Below are 17,790 nucleotides of genomic sequence, written 5' to 3'. Positions count from 1 at the left end.
CCACACCATGACTGACCTACCGCCAAACCGGTCATGCTGGAGGATGTTGCAGGCAGCAGAACGTTCTCCACGGCGTCTCCAAACTCTGTCACGTCTGTCACATGTGCTCAGTGTGAACCTGCTTTCATCTGTGAAGAGCACAGGGCGCCAGTGGCGATTTTGCCAATCTTGGTGTTCTCTGGCAAATGCCAAACGTCCTGCACGGTGTTGGGCTGTAAGCACAACCCCACCTGTGGACGTCGGGCCCTCATACCACCCTCATGGAGTCTGTTTCTGACCGTTTGAGCAGACACATGCACATTTGTGGCCTGCTGGAGGTCATTTTGCAGGGCTCTGGCAGTGCTCCTCCTGCTCCTCCTTGCACAAAGGCGGAGGTAGCGGTCCTGCTGCTGGGTTGTTGCCCTCCTACGGCCTCCTCCACGTCTCCTGATGTACTGGCCTGTCTCCTGGTAGCGCCTCCATGCTAAGGACACTACGCTGACAGACACAGCAAACCTTCTTGCCACAGCTCGCATTGATGTGCCATCCTGGATGAGCTGCACTACCTGAGCCACTTGTGTGGGTTGTAGACTCCGTCTCATGCTACCACTAGAGTGAAAGCACCGCCAGCATTCAAAAGTGACCAAAACATCAGCCAGGAAGCATAGGAACTGAGAAGTGGTCTGTGTTCACCACCTGCAGAACCACTCCTTTATTGGGGGTGTCTTGCTAATTGCCTATAATTTCCACCTGTTGTCTATTCCATTTGCACAACAGCATGTGAAATGTATTGTCAATCAGTGTTGCTTCCTAAGTGGACAGTTTGATTTCACAGAAGTGTGATTAACTTGGAGTTACATTGTGTTGTTTAAGTGTTCCCTTTATTTTTTTGAGCAGTGTATATATATTAGTCAAAGTGTTTAACCTGAGCATAACCCAAAAACGAAGGACTTACTAGCCTACTCTGGTGTTTATGATGTTGTTCTCATGGATGAATAATTGGGCTTATTGCTTCAAATCGAAAAAATAAATGCTGCTCTCAGGGAATGGCATGCCTTGAGCGCAACCGAAGAAATGCATTTGCATGTGAAAAATCTATGCCACACGCTGCATTTGCTATAGGCCTATGTTTACTTTTTGTTGGTGACACTTTGATATCTCAATCATTTGCAGATGCTGAAGTCTATCAAAAGTGTGTTCTGTTCAGCCTATGTATTTTTTTTATTTTTTATCAGCACTAATTAGCTTGAGCAATAAAAGTCCTCCTCTGGGTTTTATTCAATTAAACTTGTTCTTGACAGTATGGAGCACAATGCCCCCGAGGACTTTAGAAGGGAGGAACTCCCTCAAACTTATATTCCATAGACTGGGATCGCGCTACGCAGAGCGCATTTTTCACAGGTTGACGTATATTGTCATGAGTCTTGCCCTGGAGGCAGAACTGAGCAGTTTCCACTAGATTGGCCAACTGCAAAGTCAAGATAACATAGGCTACATCGTAAAAATGAATGAAAACAAAAAAATTGCTATTTGGTCTTAATTTAAGGTTGGGGTTAGGCATTAGGGTTAGCAGTGTGGTTAAGGTTAGGTTTAAAATCAGATTTTATGACTGTGCCAGCTAGTGACCACTCTTCAAAGCTTCCTCCAGTACTCAGGAGTCTTTTCAATAAATGCCTGGGCACACTCTTTGACAATGTCCCGAGTTTCAAGTCTTTACATTAAGAATCTTCCGTTCTACAGAGGGTCGTGACAGTGTTTTTGTGTAAGTGCAGGGAGAGAATGAAGCACCATGTTGAGACAGGGAGCATAAACAATTCCCAAAACGTTGGATAGAGGACTATGTCTTGCTAATTTTGAAGGCAAGGAAATATAAAACAATTTCAGTGCTGCCGTCCGGACCTCGTTGAAGAACGAATGCGAAACCCCCAGGGGAAAATGAGTTTGACAACCTTGGCTTAATTCATCCTCAGCATGGTGATTCATTCTCTATCTGCAGTTACACAAAAACACTGTCTTCTGTCCTCTGTAATAACTTGAAACTCAGGGCACTGTTTAAAGAAGAAAAAAAATCAGCTTCCTGCAATTACAGGACGTGACTTAATTGGGGGTCATAGGGGCAGTTTCAAAGGGTTTTAAAGGTTGAATCTTCCCAAATGTTACATATTTCAGACCGGTGGACAGGCATTTGATGTTTGAAGTCAATCGACCCAAAGCATTTTTTACCTCTATTGGACACGCCTGCCTGTTTGCTTGCCTGCCTGTCTGTCTGCCTGTCGTTGTCTTTCACCTATTTACCCACTGCAGCTGTATCACCACCTTTTTTGCCTTGAATGCAATGTATTGACTTGTGCTTCAATGCCCTTGATGCATATTATGGATCAATATTCTATCTGTGGAGGTGAGAGAGAGATGAGAAGAGGGGAGGGAGGGAGGGAGGGAGGGAAAGAAGGGAGAGAGAATGGGGGAAGGAGAGAGAGAAGGGGGAAAGTGACCGAGGGGAGATATAAAAGGAGAGGGTGAAGGAGGGAGGGGGAGAGAGCAGGGAGGGGAGAGAGAGAGAAAAAGAGAGAGAGAGAGAAAGTCAGACAGACAGAGGTGGGAGAAAGGAGAGGAAGTGGAGGGAGGGAGAGGGTAAAGGAGGGAGGGGGAGAGAGCGGGAGGGAGAGAGGGGGAGAGGAGTGAACGAAAAGGAAGGGAGAGAGAAGAGGGGGATAAAGAGGAGGTAGAGGAAAAGAGAGACAGGGAGGCAAAGTGAAGTAGAGAGAGGGAGGGAGAGAGAGAGACAGGGAGAGGGGGGATTGGAGAATAGAGAGAGAGAGGTCTGCCTGTCTCATCTTTTCCCATTAACTGGAATGTATTGACATAAGCGTCAATTGGTTGACACATCTTTTCCCATTGACTGCAATGTATTGACTTAAGTGTCAACCCTGTGCCAACAGGTTAACAGAAGACATACTAGTTACACATCAGGGTCCCACCAGGTGACTGAAGTAACAACAAGGCTGTCAGCATCCCGAGAGCTGTCCGTCACTAGGCCTCACTATCAGGGACTCCCACGTCACTCAGACCTCTCCTAGTGAGAGCAGAGCACGAGTGGTCCTCGGGGCAGGCGCTGGATAACACAGACAGCTGCTTCCCCCTGTTCCCCTGGTCCCCTGGCCTGGCTGGCCTGTCAGAGTCTTGCTGTCTGTCTGCTGCCTACCTACCATCCTTCCTACCTACCTACCTACGGGCGGTGGTGTAGTGGTGCCTGGAGAAGTACTTACATTTGCCCAAAATTTCCAAAACGGCCCACCCAGCAAAGGAATGGCACCCTGGATACTACTGTGTGTCGTTCTGAATGGGAGTCTGTTGGATGACTGGTGTGGTGTAGTTTTTGAGTGGCTTCACTGCAAGTATATTGTATGTTTTGGATTCGATATAAAAAAACAAAATAAAAATAAAAAGGAATGGCGCCCTGACAAACAGTGACACTCTGAATGACCAAAAAAGCTAAATTCCATACTGGTCTTTCACAGTCAGGCCAACCCAAGAGGTACTGTGCAAGTAGACTAATATTTGGCCTACAACTGAAATAGATACAGTAAATGAGACCATTAGCTTTTCGCTCTCAAAGTCACTTTTGTATAGAAAAACAGCCTAATTAGATGTTCTAAGTCCACGACAATGATTAAAGAACATTAGGAGACCACTTTTGAGGTCTGGGAAAAATCGAAGAAGATTTTTTTGTAAAATTACACTTTTAATTAAACTGCAAAGGCACCTAGCACTGTTGTTAGGTTAGCATTGTTTCTGTAGTGCATATGAGATGGAGTTTGCAAAACAAATGGCCACTAGATTTACAAAAAATAATCATGATACTCTGCCAGGTAGGCATACTTTATATCTAGGTAACATTGAATTGAGAAGGTTTTTAGTAAAGCCTTTCCATCTACCAGAAGACGGTTAAGCCTATCATAAGCAACGCTCATTTTTCCTGTCCCTTAATTGTTTGAAACCTGGAAATTTTACTTCATATTATGAGGCATGTCTGACCTTGCATCAAAGTAGCCTAGCCAAAACTACACCATAGAAAGGTGGAGGCAATTATTTTATAAAGACATCCTAATATGCGCTCTCCTGTTCTATTGGTTTTCCAGTCAACTTTCTTTAATTGCCTAGCAGCCAAATGCATTATCCTTGTCATATTAGCAACCCATGAGTTGTTGCATCTTTAGATCTCCCCTCTGTCTAAATTGATAACGGATATTTCCATCTCTGTCCATGAAACTGTGTTTTCCCACAAATTGCATTTTGGAACATTTGCATGTAGACCTACCACCGTGTGCACATTGCTGCACTTAACATTTTTTTAAATAATAGTTAATTAACATTTTAATCTAAAAGTTATGATCCATCTTATTATTTGATATGTCGTATACCTCCACTACACTACTTTGATACGCATCGTGGGGATTAAGAAGTAAGTACGCCCACTGACAAAATTGTGGGTATACGACATATACCTGCGTACACCCTCCACTACACCACTGCCTGGGGCCCCTGTGGATAGCACTTTGGATAGGACTGAATGCAGAGAGAGTGAAGGGCGAGATGGAGATCAAGCAGGCACTCTCACACCTAGCCTGTCACTGCTCAGAGTGGAGGAGCCCACTGGAGGGGTGCAGCACAACTCCCCTGACTGTACCCTCTCACCCCCACTTCCAGTCGAGGCTAATTGATGTCAGGACCTGAGATGATAAGTAATGGCTGAGTTATGCAGCACTATAGCAGGTCTATCTTGCCTGAGAGAGGCCACTGCATAGACGCAGCTGTGGCTGAACACACCCAGGGCTTGGAATGTGCCCCTGTACTCTTCTGAAAAGCACAATTCTCAGCACATATTCATTATTAGCCACAGCTACAGCTATGAAAGCTAAGTGTGTGACCGACGGATATTAATAATGTAGGTCTAAGCACTTAGATGGCAATATCTACTAAGCTAACATATGGAATTGTTTTAAGATGGTAATAAAATGTATAATTTAGCCATTTGATTCTGAATTTTAGCACCCCTGTAGGTATAAAAAAAAAATGTAATCGTTTTTGATGAAACATTGAATTTGCCCTTTACTGCTGTAGCCCATAGAAACTCATTGATTAACACATTCATCAATGGCAAAACAGAAAGTAAAAAAAAGTAACCATAGGAACAAGTTTTTGAAGTGTCTGTCAAATATCTGAGATATATAACAGACACTTTCACACCCATTTTTGGTCATGTTATTTTTGGCACATTTTCCCCCCTATGCACTTTCTGCAATTTTTACAGCCTGGTACTGGGTTACCTTCAGATGAATCTCCTGAAGCTTGTGTGCAGAACAACTGACACCTTTGTGTTCGGGAGAGTCTCTCTTTTCGATTTTGGTGACATATTATACTGAACAAATATATATTTTCCATAAGCACAAAAAGCTTATTTCTCTCAAATTTTGTGCACAAATTTGTTTACATCCCTGTTAGTGAGCATTTCTCCTTTGCCAAGATAATCCATCCACTTGACAGTTGTGGCATATCAAGAAGCTGATTAAACAGCATTATCATTACACAGGTGCACCTTGTGTTGGGGACAATAAAAGGCCACTCAAAAATGTGCAGTTGTCACAGAACACAATGCTACTATAAGGGCGAGACCCAGATGCAGACACGGGAGGAAGATGGTTCGAGTCTCTGATATTTATTATAATCCAAGGGGCAGGCAAGAGAATGGTCGTGGACAGGCAAAATATCATCAACATCGTCAGAGTCCAGGAAGTACAGAATGGCAGGCAGGCTCGAGGTCAGGACAGGCAGTATGGTCAGGCAGGCGGGTTCAGAGTCAAGGCACACAAGGGTCAAAACCAGGAGGACTAGCAAAAGAGAGATAAGAAAAAGCAGGAGCACAGAAAAAAACGCTGGTTGACAAGACAAGACAAACTGGCAACAGACAAACAGGGAACACTGGAATAAATACCCAGGGACTAATGGGGAAAACGGATTACACCTGGAGGTGGGTGGAGACAATCACAAAAACAGGTGAAACAGATCAGAGCGTGACAGCTACAGATGTCTCAAGTTTTGAGGGAGCGTGCAATTGGTGTGCTGTCTGCAGGAATGTCCACCTGAGCTGTTGCCAGAGAATTGAATGTTCATTTCTCTATCATAAGCCGCCTCCAACATAATTTTACCGCAGCCAAGGACCTCCACATCTGGCTTCTTCACCTACGAGATCATCTGAGACCAGCCAACCGGACAGCTGATGAAACTGTCAGAAATATTCTCAGGGAAGCGCATCTCGTCGTCCTTGACTGAAGTTCAGCGTCATAACCGGCTTCAGTACGGACACCTAACACAATTGCATTTTATTGATGGAAATTTGAATGCACAGAGATACCGTTACGAGATCATGAGGCCCATTGTCGTGCCATTCATCTGCCGCCATCACCTCATGCACGACCCCATGTCACAAGGATCTGTACGAGATTCCTGGAAGATGAAAATGTCCCAGTTCTTCCATGACCTGCATACTCACCAGACATGTCACCCATTGAGCATGTTTGGGATGCTCTGATCAATGTGTACGACAGAGTGTTCCAGTTCCCGCCAATATCCAGCAACTTCGCAAAGCCATTGAAGAGGAGTGGGACAACATTCCACAGTCCACAATCGACAGACTGATCGACTCTATGTGACAGAGATGTGTCGCACTGCATGAGGAAAAAAGTGGTCACACCAGATACTGACTGGTTTTCTGATCCACGCCCCTACCTTATTTTTAAGGTATATGTGACCAACAGATGCATATCTGTATTCCCAGTCATGTGAAATCCACAGATAGGGCCTAATGAATTTATTTCAGTTGACTGATTCCCTTATATGAACTGTAACTCAGTAAAATCTTTGAAGTTGTTGCATGTTGCGTTTATATTTGTGTTTAGTGTCGTTTGTAGCTCTAACAATTCGGTCTGAAGGATGTCTGCTACAGACTTCAGACAGCTGCCATAAAGCTTGTGGATGTCATAGAGCCATACAACTGACACCGTCTTGTTCATGAGAGTCTCTCCTTTCGATATTTGTTTGTAGCTCATACGGTTTGGGTTTTACAGATGATTTTGTGACAATTCTCTTGTCTGGATCCTCTCGTGTGGAAAAAGGCCGCTTTCACAAGCCCCATGTTATGGAATAGGCGCAAACTGTATATCGATGTAAAGAGGGGATTGAGCTGCAGCCACTACAAGAAACGGTAAGTCTCTACCATAAACACGCGGGAGATATTCGATATTCAAAATCACTGTGTGACGCACAGGTGCATCAAATCGACTCTAGGGGTCACAAATGATGCTATGGAGTTTGTAATGGCTGTGTTATGACAGCATCATATGTAATGAATATTCATTCATTAGGGAGAGAACAGATAGGTGATGCTGACTGCAGCATGTGTGGAATGCTGTCTGTAAACAGCCTCATCAATATGATGACCCATCTAATTATAGAATCACAAACCTCTCGTCCCAGTTTCCCAAAGCCTCCATTGTACAATCATCTGTGAATAGAGGGGAAAATGGCACACATGACAAATAGCCTTTGTACAAGGGTTGAGAGATTCCTTACTGTATAACCAGAGAATGTACAGTATTTGGCATACATACCTTAAATGCGGAGGTGCAACCACAAAATGCCCAGGGGCCTTCAGTCGATGTAGCTACACAATCCATATAGGCTGATGATGGGAGGTGAAGGCTATCTGCTGATATTACATTAAATGTATGTCGAACACGTCCTTTATAGTACCAGTACATCACTATATCAGCCCCCACTATGATAGAGCTGTATAGGACGCTGTTTGTTTCTGGCCTCAGCGCTGTTTTAGGATTACAAACAATGCTCCCCATCCCACACTCCCTGACCCCCTTATAGTCAGATACAGTCAGCACCAAGCTCTCTCTCTCTCTCTCTCTGTTGCCTCTCGCCTGCGAGTGTGACTCAGGCTCTGATTGTGTGTTTCAAAAGAAAGCAATGTCTGAAAGAGCAGTAGAAAGAGGGGAAGTGAGAGGAGAAGGTAAAACTTTAAAAGGCAGAGTTAGAGCCAAAATGGTGCGGGTGATTTTAAATCAGAGGAACAGTGGGCTGCCAGTGCCAATGCTTGGATGTAAAATGCCTTAAGGAGTGAGGCGATGCAGGAAACAAAGGTTCCATTAGGAGCCTGGCGTAAGAGAAAACGAAACCCTGGAAGCATCAGTCTCTCCCGAAGGGAGCTGTATGCAGAGTAGAGAAGGCCTGTTTCTTACAACCCATTGGATTTCTTGCTTTGAGCTTACAAATACATGCATGGCAAATATTACCCCAGTTTTTTATACTCAAGGGGGAGTAAGTGGGAAATTAATATAGGTCGATTTATACAATCCATACAAAGAAATAGAAGCTTTGTTGAGAGGGTAAAGATTTGCTTTGGCCTTAAGGTGATTTGAATTAGCTGTAAAGTGACTAAAAGTAGGCTTCTTCACAAAGTAAAACTGGCACAGTGGATAAAGGAATTTTATTCAAATAATAAATGTAAGAAATCTAAAAGCTGAATTGTAATTTAACTGCCGCACTCAACAAATATCCTTCCACAATGCTAAAAGCCTGTGGAGTAGAGCAGAACGTACTACAGACTCAAAGACAGAGGGAATAGAATAACATGACAAAGGCTGTCAGAATTGCTCTTTGTTCATATCTCTCTCTCCCCCTCTCACCATCTCAACAGCCATTAACCTTTCCATCGGCATAGAGAAAATGTTAAACCGAAAAGGAATTAAATATCACATTTGGAGAATATATTCCATATTTCATTCCCAAGCTACTTTTAACAAATTGGAAAAAGGCAAAGAGGAATAATATATGATGTCATGGTGACCGAGAGAATGTAGAAGTTCCTACTCTAGCTTTTAAAATCATAGTTAGTCTCTGTCACATAAATACTGTATAGTATGTAAGCCTACTGGGCCAGAATGCATGTTGTATGGTGGCAAGATTTCCCCAAGCTTTCAGAAAATGATTTGAAAACATAATTAGCCTGTGTCCAATAAATACTTTACAGTATGTAAATGCATACTGTAGTGTCTGCAATGGCAATCATTTTGCAAGTCTTCAAAGATGATTTGAAAACATGGATGCTTACAGAATCCATTCAGAACAAATCAAATGAGGAAGCCTGAATTCTCCCTGATTTCCTGGCTGTGATATCATGCTCAGTGTTAGTCTGATAAGCTTCTGTTCCCAACACTACACCGGAGAGAGATACCCAATCATTAAACATACAACCATCCCTTGGCAATTCATTTAATAATGCACACTGTTAGATACGGAATACACATTCCTACCTGACTCTACCTGTGTCCCAAATGGCAACCTATGGTCAAATGTAGTGCACTATGTAATGAATAGAGTGCCATTTGGAACACTGCCTCTGTGTGGAAGCATATCTGATCTATGAAGAATTATAGACCTCTTTGTATTTCCAGTATCGAGCATCAGCCTTGTTACATGTTGGTCTGTGACAAACACCATTCTTGACATGCCAAATGTGTCATGTGTATCATACAGCGACTGTACTTAAGTAGTTTCCCCAAAGTGAAAAAAAATGTTACAATTTAATTAGCCAACATGTTATTGCTGCAAAAGAAACCTTTGTCGTTTGAAATTCTAAAAAATAACTCGGCTGTGATAACTATTTTACACGCTTTGCATTTGGTTGCGATAGCATAAAAAGGGGCATATGAAAGACTGTCAACATTGCATCAGTCTCTATATCCCTCCATCCCTGTCCCTGTAGGGATGAGATACTCATCTTTTTCTGACTTTGATCTTCAGACAGAAAAGATTGCCTGGAATCTGATTCGGTGTATGTGCACCCCTTCAAATTAGTGGATTCGGCTATTTCAGCCACACCCGTTGCTGACAGGTTTAATAAATCGAGCACACAACCTTGCAATCTCCATAGACAAACATTGGCTGTAGAATGGCCTTACTGAAGATCTCCAGTGACTTTCAACGTGGCACCATCATAGGATGCCACCCTTCCAACTAGTCAGTTTGTCAGATTTCTGTCCTAGTAGAGCTGCCCCGGTCAACTGGAAGTGCTAATATTGTGAAGTATAAACGTCTAAGAGCAACAGCGGCTCAGACGCAAAGTGGTAGACCACACAAACTCACAGAATGGACCCGCCGAGTGCTGAAGGGCATAATAATTGTCTGTCCTCAGTTGCAACACTCACTAACGAGTTCCAAACTGCCTCTAGAAGCAACATCAGCACAAGAACTGTTTGTCGGGAGATTAATGAAATGAGAATCCACGGCCGAGCAGCCGCACACAAGCCTAAGATCACCATGCACAATGCCAAGTGTCGGCTGGAGTGGTGTAAAGCTTGCCATCATCGGACTCTGGAGCAGTGGAAACACGTTCTCTAGAGTGATGAATCACGCTTCACCATCTGGCAGTTCGACGGACGAATCTGGGTTTGGCGGATGCCAGGAGAACATTACCTGCCCGAATGTATAGTGCCAACTGCCGACTGCGAGCCAGGCCTAATCACCCGACATCAGCGCCCGACCTCACTACTGCTCTTGTGGCTGAATGGAAGCAAGTCCCCGCAGCAATGTTCCTACATCTAGTGCAGGGGTCGCCAACCGGTCAATCGCGATCGACTGGTCAATCTTCAAGGCATTCCTAGTCGATCACCAAATATTTCTATAGAAAAGCCGTCGAACGATAAAGGCTTGTGCTCCTTTTTTAAAATTGTGTTGAGCTGTTGCCGGAAGGTGCACTTGATTCAAAAGTCCTGCGCACCGGGTGGGCAAAGTGTTCCCATGAGACAAACTCCACCTCCAGACCGGCAAATCTGTGACTAAATCGTGTGCACCTACTGCGCTACCCAATAGGATAGCTCAAATCACCATGGCTACAGAGCTTCCATGACCCTGGCTACTAGCCTACGTAAGATTTAATAAACTTTTAAAACCATGACCACAGAGAGACTGTTAACGAATACAGCAAATACAGCAAAGAGCTGCTGTTTTTATGAATGATTTCGTGTTTAGGTTTATATTCAGCACTGTCACTGTTTTTATTCAACACTATTACAAAACGCGCTTCTCTGTACTTGCGCTCAGGCTGCAGCTGCAATGAATGAGTAGCCAAGTATCGATAGCCCTGCGCTTATGAAGGAATATTTAACTTTCTCTGGTCATAGGAACAACATGAATTTGTGCATGAGGCAGATGCGGTGCAACTCGAGTTTCGCCATCAGGTGGAAGACGGTGTCCCCTCTCTCTGGTCAGTCTCACCGTTGGAAAGGAAGGAGAGAGCATCGAATGTGAGAGGCGGTTGGGAAAGATCGTTTTGAAAGGTCATTCAACTCGGAATTCCAAGTCGGAAAACTCGGACATCATTTCTAGAGCTCCGACTTTCGACCTGAAGATCACTGACGTGGTGATTTAACCTTGTTAACCATCAGCTGCAGGTACCATCAGTCCAGTCAAATAAAAAAGCTAATTGTTTCAATCTATCTTGTTATCAAAGCTTGAGTTTTGAAATATAATACGGTCTGATAAACAATATTGGCAGGCCAATCATATAGCCAATATGCTGTAATAATGTATTAGGCCTACTACCCAAACCTCCTTCCTACAAAACTGTTTGTGTCAGGTTAATGTACAAAAATAAATCTGAGCAGTAGATCTCAGCTTGCTTGTTGACTGCGAAAGTGATCTTGACACAGAAGAGGTTGGTGACCACTGCTCTAGTGGAAAGCCTTCCCAGAAGAGTGGAGGCTGTTATAGCAGCAAAGGGGGGACCAACTCCATATTAATGCCCATGATTTTGGAATGAGATGTTCCGATGAGCAGGTGTCCACATACTTTTGGTCATGTAGTGTAGCAGAATGCATCACACACAGCCTTCACAGGAGTCCAAAGCATATCTGTCAAAACATGAAACATAAAAAATGCTTTATGCCTTCGACTTAAATTGCGTTCTTGCTTTACTGCTAACACGGAGCTAAACACCGTTCTAAGAGAAGTGGCTCTACTTTACCACAAGGCATTGCTTGTAGCTGTTAAAAAGGCACTAATAAGCAACCATGTACAATATTCTTTGTTGTCAATATTTCAAGCCCCCAATGTATGATTCATCTCTAATAGGGAACAGTTGGTTGGAGATTATCATTTGTATTTGTATTTGTATTTATTAGGGATCCCCATTAGCTGCTGCATCTCTCTCCATTGCGGTGCAGTGTGGTGAATTCAAATGTTTTTCTTGCTTCATTCATTATATGCTCACTAGTGCCGGTCACACAGCACAATGCACCAGTGGCTTTGGCACTTCTCTCTGTCATTTGTCAATTTGATGGACGAAATCCCTATTATGTTGCATGTACAATATAAGCATGAAGTTTAACACAATATTTACACAGATTCAGTCAGCAGCCATGTTCAATGGGGCAACAGATGTTGCTTGCTGCTATGTCTTGATGTAGCACAATATACAGTGCCTTGCAAAAGTACAACCTGTAATTTAAATTGATTTTTATTTGGATTTCATGTAATGGACAGACACAAAATAGTCCAAATTGGTGAAGTGAAATGAAAAAAATTACTTGTTTCAAAAAATTCTAAAGATAAGTAAATGGAAAAGTGGTGTGTGTATATGTATTCACCCCCATTGCTATGAAGCCCCTAAATAAGATCTGGTGCAACCAATTACCTTCAGAAGTCATATAATTAGTTAAATAAAGTCCACCTGTGTGCAATCTAAGTGTCACGTGATCTGTCACATGATCTCAGTATATATACTGCTCAAAAAAATAAAGGGAACACTTAAACAACACATCCTAGATCTGAATGAAAGAAATAATCTTATTAAACACTTTTTTCTTTACACAGTTGAATGTGCTGACAACAAAATCACACAAAAATAATCAATGGAAATCCAATTTATCAACCCATGGAGGTCTGGATTTGGAGTCACACTCAAAATGAAAGTGGAAAACCACACTACAGGCTGATCCAACTTTGATGTAATGTCATTAAAACAAGTCAAAATGAGGCTCAGTAGTGTGTGTGGCCTCCACGTGCCTGTATGACCTCCCTACAACGCCTGGGCATGCTCCTGATGAGGTGGCGGATGGTCTCCTGAGGGATCTCCTCTCAGACCTGGACTAAAGCATCCGCCAACTCCTGGACAGTCTGTGGTGCAACGTGGCGTTGGTGGATGGAGCGAGACATGATGTCCCAGATGTGCTCAATTGGATTCAGGTCTGGGGAACGGGCGGGCCAGTCCATAGCATCAATGCCTTCCTCTTGCAGGAACTGCTGACACACTCCAGCCACATGAGGTCTAGCATTGTCTTGCATTAGGAGGAACCCAGGGCCAACCGCACCAGCATATGGTCTCACAAGGGGTCTGAGGATCTCATCTCGGTACCTAATGGCAGTCAGGCTACCTCTGGCGAGCACATGGAGGGCTGTGCGGCCCCCCAAACAAATGCCACCCCACACCATGACTGACCCACCGCCAAACCGGTCATGCTGGAGGATGTTGCAGGCAGCAGAACGTTCTCCACGGTGTCTCCAGACTCTGTCACGTCTGTCACGTGCTCAGTGTGAACCTGCTTTCATCTGTGAAGAGCACAGGGCGCCAGTGGCGAATTTGCCAATCTTGGTGTTCTCTGGCAAATGCTAAACGTCCTGCACGCTGTTAGGCTGTAAGCACAACCCCCACCTGTGGACGTCGGGCCCTCATACCACCCTCATGGAGTCTGTTTCTGACCGTTTGAGCAGACACATGCACATTTGTGGCCTGCTGGAGGTCATTTTGCAGGGCTCTGGCAGTGCTTCTCCTGCTCCTCCTTGCACAAAGGCGGAGGTAGCGGTCCTGCTGCTGGGTTGTTGTCCTCCTACGGCCTCCTCCACGTCTCCTGATGTACTGGCCTGTCTCCTGGTAGCGCCTCCATGCTTTGGACACTACGCTGACAGACACAGAAAACCTTCTTGCCACAGCTCGCATTGATGTGCCATCCTGGATGAGCTGCACTACCTGAGCCACGTGTGTGGGTTGTAGACTCCGTCTCATGCTACCACTAGAGTGAAAGCACCGCCAGCATTCAAAAGTGACCAAAACATCAGCCAGGAAGCATAGGAACTGAGAAGTGGTCTGTGGTCCCCACCTGCAGAACCACTCCTTTATTGGGGGTGTCTTGCTAATTGCCTATAATTTCCACCTGTTGTCTATTCCATTTGCACAACAGCATGTGAAATGTATTGTCAATCAGTGTTGCTTCCTAAGTGGACAGTTTGATTTCACAGATGTGTGATTGACTTGGAGTTACATTGTGTTGTTTAAGTGTTCCTTTTTATTTTTTTGAGCAGTGTATATACACACACCTGTTCAGAGTCTGCAACACCACCAAGCAAACGGCACCATGAAGACCAAGGAGCTCTCCAAACAGGTCAGGGACAACGTTGTGGAAAAGTACAGATCAGGGTTGGGTTATAAAAAATATTCAAAACTTTGAACATCCCACAGCACCATCAAATCCATTATTAAAAAATGGATAAGAATATGGCCCCACAACAAATCGGCCAAGAGCGGGCCGCCCACCAAAACTGATGGACCAGGCCAGGAGGGCATTAATCAGAGAGGCATCAAAGAGACTAAAGATAACCCTGAAGGATCTGCAAAGCTCCACAGCGGAGATTAGAATATCTGTCCATAGGACCACTTTAAGCCATACACTCCACAAAGCTGGGCTTTACGGATGAGTGGCCAGAAAAAAGCCATTGCTTAAAGAAAAAAATAAGAAAACACGTATGGTGTTCGCCAAAAGACATGTGGGAGACTCCCCAAACATATGGAAGAGGGTACTCTGGTCAGATGAGACTAAAATTGAGCATTTTGGACATCAAGGAAAACGCTATGTCTGGTGCAAACCCAACACCTCTTATGACCCCGAGAATACCATCCCCACGGTGAAACATGGTGGTGGCAGCATCATGCTGTGGGGATGTTTTTCCATCGGCAGGGACTGGGAAACTGGTCAGAATTGAAGGAATGATGGATGGCGCTAAATACAGGGAATTTCTTGAGGGAAACCTGTTTCAGTCTTCCAGAGATTTGAGACTGGGACGGAGGTTCGCCTTCCAGCAGGACAATGACCCTAAGCATACTGCTAAAGCAACACTTGAGTGGTTTAAGGGGAAACATTTAAATGTCTTGGAAGGGCCTAGTCAAAGCCCAGACCTCAATCGAATTGAGAATCTGTGGTATGACTTAAAGATTGCTGTACACCAGAGGACCCATCCAACTTGAAGGAGCTGGAGAAGTTTTGCCTTGAAGAATGGGCAAAAACCCCAGTGGCTAGATGTGCCAAGCTTATAGAGACATACCCCAAGAGACTTGCAGCTATAATTGCTGCAAAAGGTGGCTCTACAAAGTATTGACATGATGCCTTCTAATTGCAGTCGTTGTACTCATAATATACAGGAGAACGATCGCCTTACGGCAAGGATAGCTGTGCTGCAAGCCCAGCTTCAGACGCAATCGTTAGGCAAGGGTAATTTCAGTGTAGGAAAGGATGAAACAGCGTCTGTGCCACCAGCAAGTACAGATAGTAACGTTAGTATAAACCCCCTCGCACGGTCCCCGCAGCCGGACATCTTTCTCATGGCGTCTGGAGGGAAACGCTGTAGGAATGCTCAACCGGTGTCGCTTATTCAGCCGACAGAAACTTTCAACCGGTTCTCCCCGTTAAGCGAGTCGGAGTCGGAGGCCGAGACTTCTCTGGTCTCTGCTCCTCCCGTTGTGGGGTCTGAGACGCCGACGGCTCCCACCATTAGCTCTGACAAATTGAAAACCCTAGTCATTGGCGACTCCATTACCCGCAGTATTAGACTTAAAACTAATCATCCAGCGATCATACACTGTTTACCAGGGGGCAGGGCTACCGGCGTTAAGGCTAATCTAAAGACGGTGCTGGCTAAAGCTAAAACTGGCGAGTGTAGAGAGTATAGAGATATTGTTATCCACGTCGGCACCAACGATGTTAGGATGAAACAGTCAGAGGTCACCAAGCGCAACATAGCTTCAGCATGTAAATCAGCTAGAAAGATGTGTCGGCATCGATTAATTGTCTCTGGCCCCCTCCCAGTTAGGGGGAGTGATGAGCTCTACAGCAGAGTCTCACAACTCAATCGCTGGATGAAAACTGTTTTCTGCCCCTCCCAAAAGATAGAATTTGTAGATAACTGGCCCTCTTTCTGGGATTCACCCACAAACAGGACCAAGCCTGGCCTGCTGAGGAGTGACGGACTCCATCCTAGCTGGAGGGGTGCTCTCATCTTATCTACGAACATAGACAGGGCTCTAACTCCTCTAGCTCCACAATGAAATAGGGTGCAGGCCAGGCAACAGGCTGTTAGCCAGCCTGCCAGCTTAGTGGAGTCTGCCACTAGCACAGTTAGCGTAGTCAGCTCAGCTTTCCCCATTGAGACCGTGTCTGTGCCTCGATCTAGGTTGGGCAAAATTAAAAATGGCGGTGTTCGCTTCAGTAATCTTACTAGTATAAAGACCTCCTCCATTCCTGCCATTATTGAAAGAGATTGTGATACTTCACATCTCAAAATTGGGTTACTTAATGTTAGATCCCTCACTTCCAAGGCAGTTATAGTCAATGAACTAATCACTGATCATAATCTTGATGTGATTGGCCTGACTGAAACATGGCTTAAGCCTGATGAATTTACTGTGTTAAATGAGGCCTCACCCCCTGGTTACACTAGTGACCATACCCCCCGTGCATCTGGCAAAGGCGGAGGTGTTGCTAACATTTATGATAGCAAATTTCAATTTACAAAAAAAAAAACAATGACGTTTTCGTCTTTTGAGCTTCTAGTCATGAAATCTATGCAGCCTACTCAATCACTTTTTATAGCTACTGTTTACAGGCCTCCTGGGCCATATGCAGTGTTCCTTACTGAGTTCCCTGAATTCCTATCGGATCTTGTAGTCATAGCAGATAATATTTAAATTTTTGGTGACTTTAACATTCACATGGAAAAGTCCACAGACCCACTCCAAAAGGCTTTCGGAGCCATCATCGACTCAGTGGGTTTTGTCCAACATGTCTCTGAACCTACTCACTGCCACAGTCATACTCTGGACCTAGTTTTATCCCATGGAATAAATGTTGTGGATCTTAATGTTTTTCCTCATAATCCTGGATTATCAGACCACCATTTTATTGCGTTTACAATTGCAACAAATAATCTGCTCAGACCCCAACCAAGGAAGATTAAAAGTCGTGCTATAAATTCTCAGACAACCCAAAGATTCCTTGATGCCCTTCCAGACTCCCTCTGCCTACCCAAGGACGTCAGAGGACAAGAATCAGTTAACCACCTAACCGAGGAACTCAATTTAACCTTGCGCAATACCCTAGATGCAGTTGCACCCCTAAAAATTAAAAACATCTGTCATAAGAAACTAGCTCCCTGGTATACAGAAAATACACGAGCTCTGAAGCAAGCTTCCAGAAAATTGGAACGGAAATGGCGCCACACTAAACTGGAAGTCTTCCGACTAGCTTGGAAAGACAGTACCGTGCAGTATCGAAGAGCCCTCACTGCTGCACGATCATCCTATTTTTCCAACTTAATTGAGGAAAATAAGAACAATCCGAAATTTCTTTTTGACAATGTCGCAAAGCTAACTAAAAAGCAGCATTCGCAAATGGAGGATGGCTTTCACTTCAGCAGTAA

Source organism: Salmo trutta, chromosome 10 (assembly GCF_901001165.1).
Source record: "Salmo trutta chromosome 10, fSalTru1.1, whole genome shotgun sequence".
Classification (NCBI taxonomy): Eukaryota; Metazoa; Chordata; class Actinopteri; order Salmoniformes; family Salmonidae; genus Salmo; species Salmo trutta.
This window is presented reverse-complemented; position numbering follows the sequence as displayed.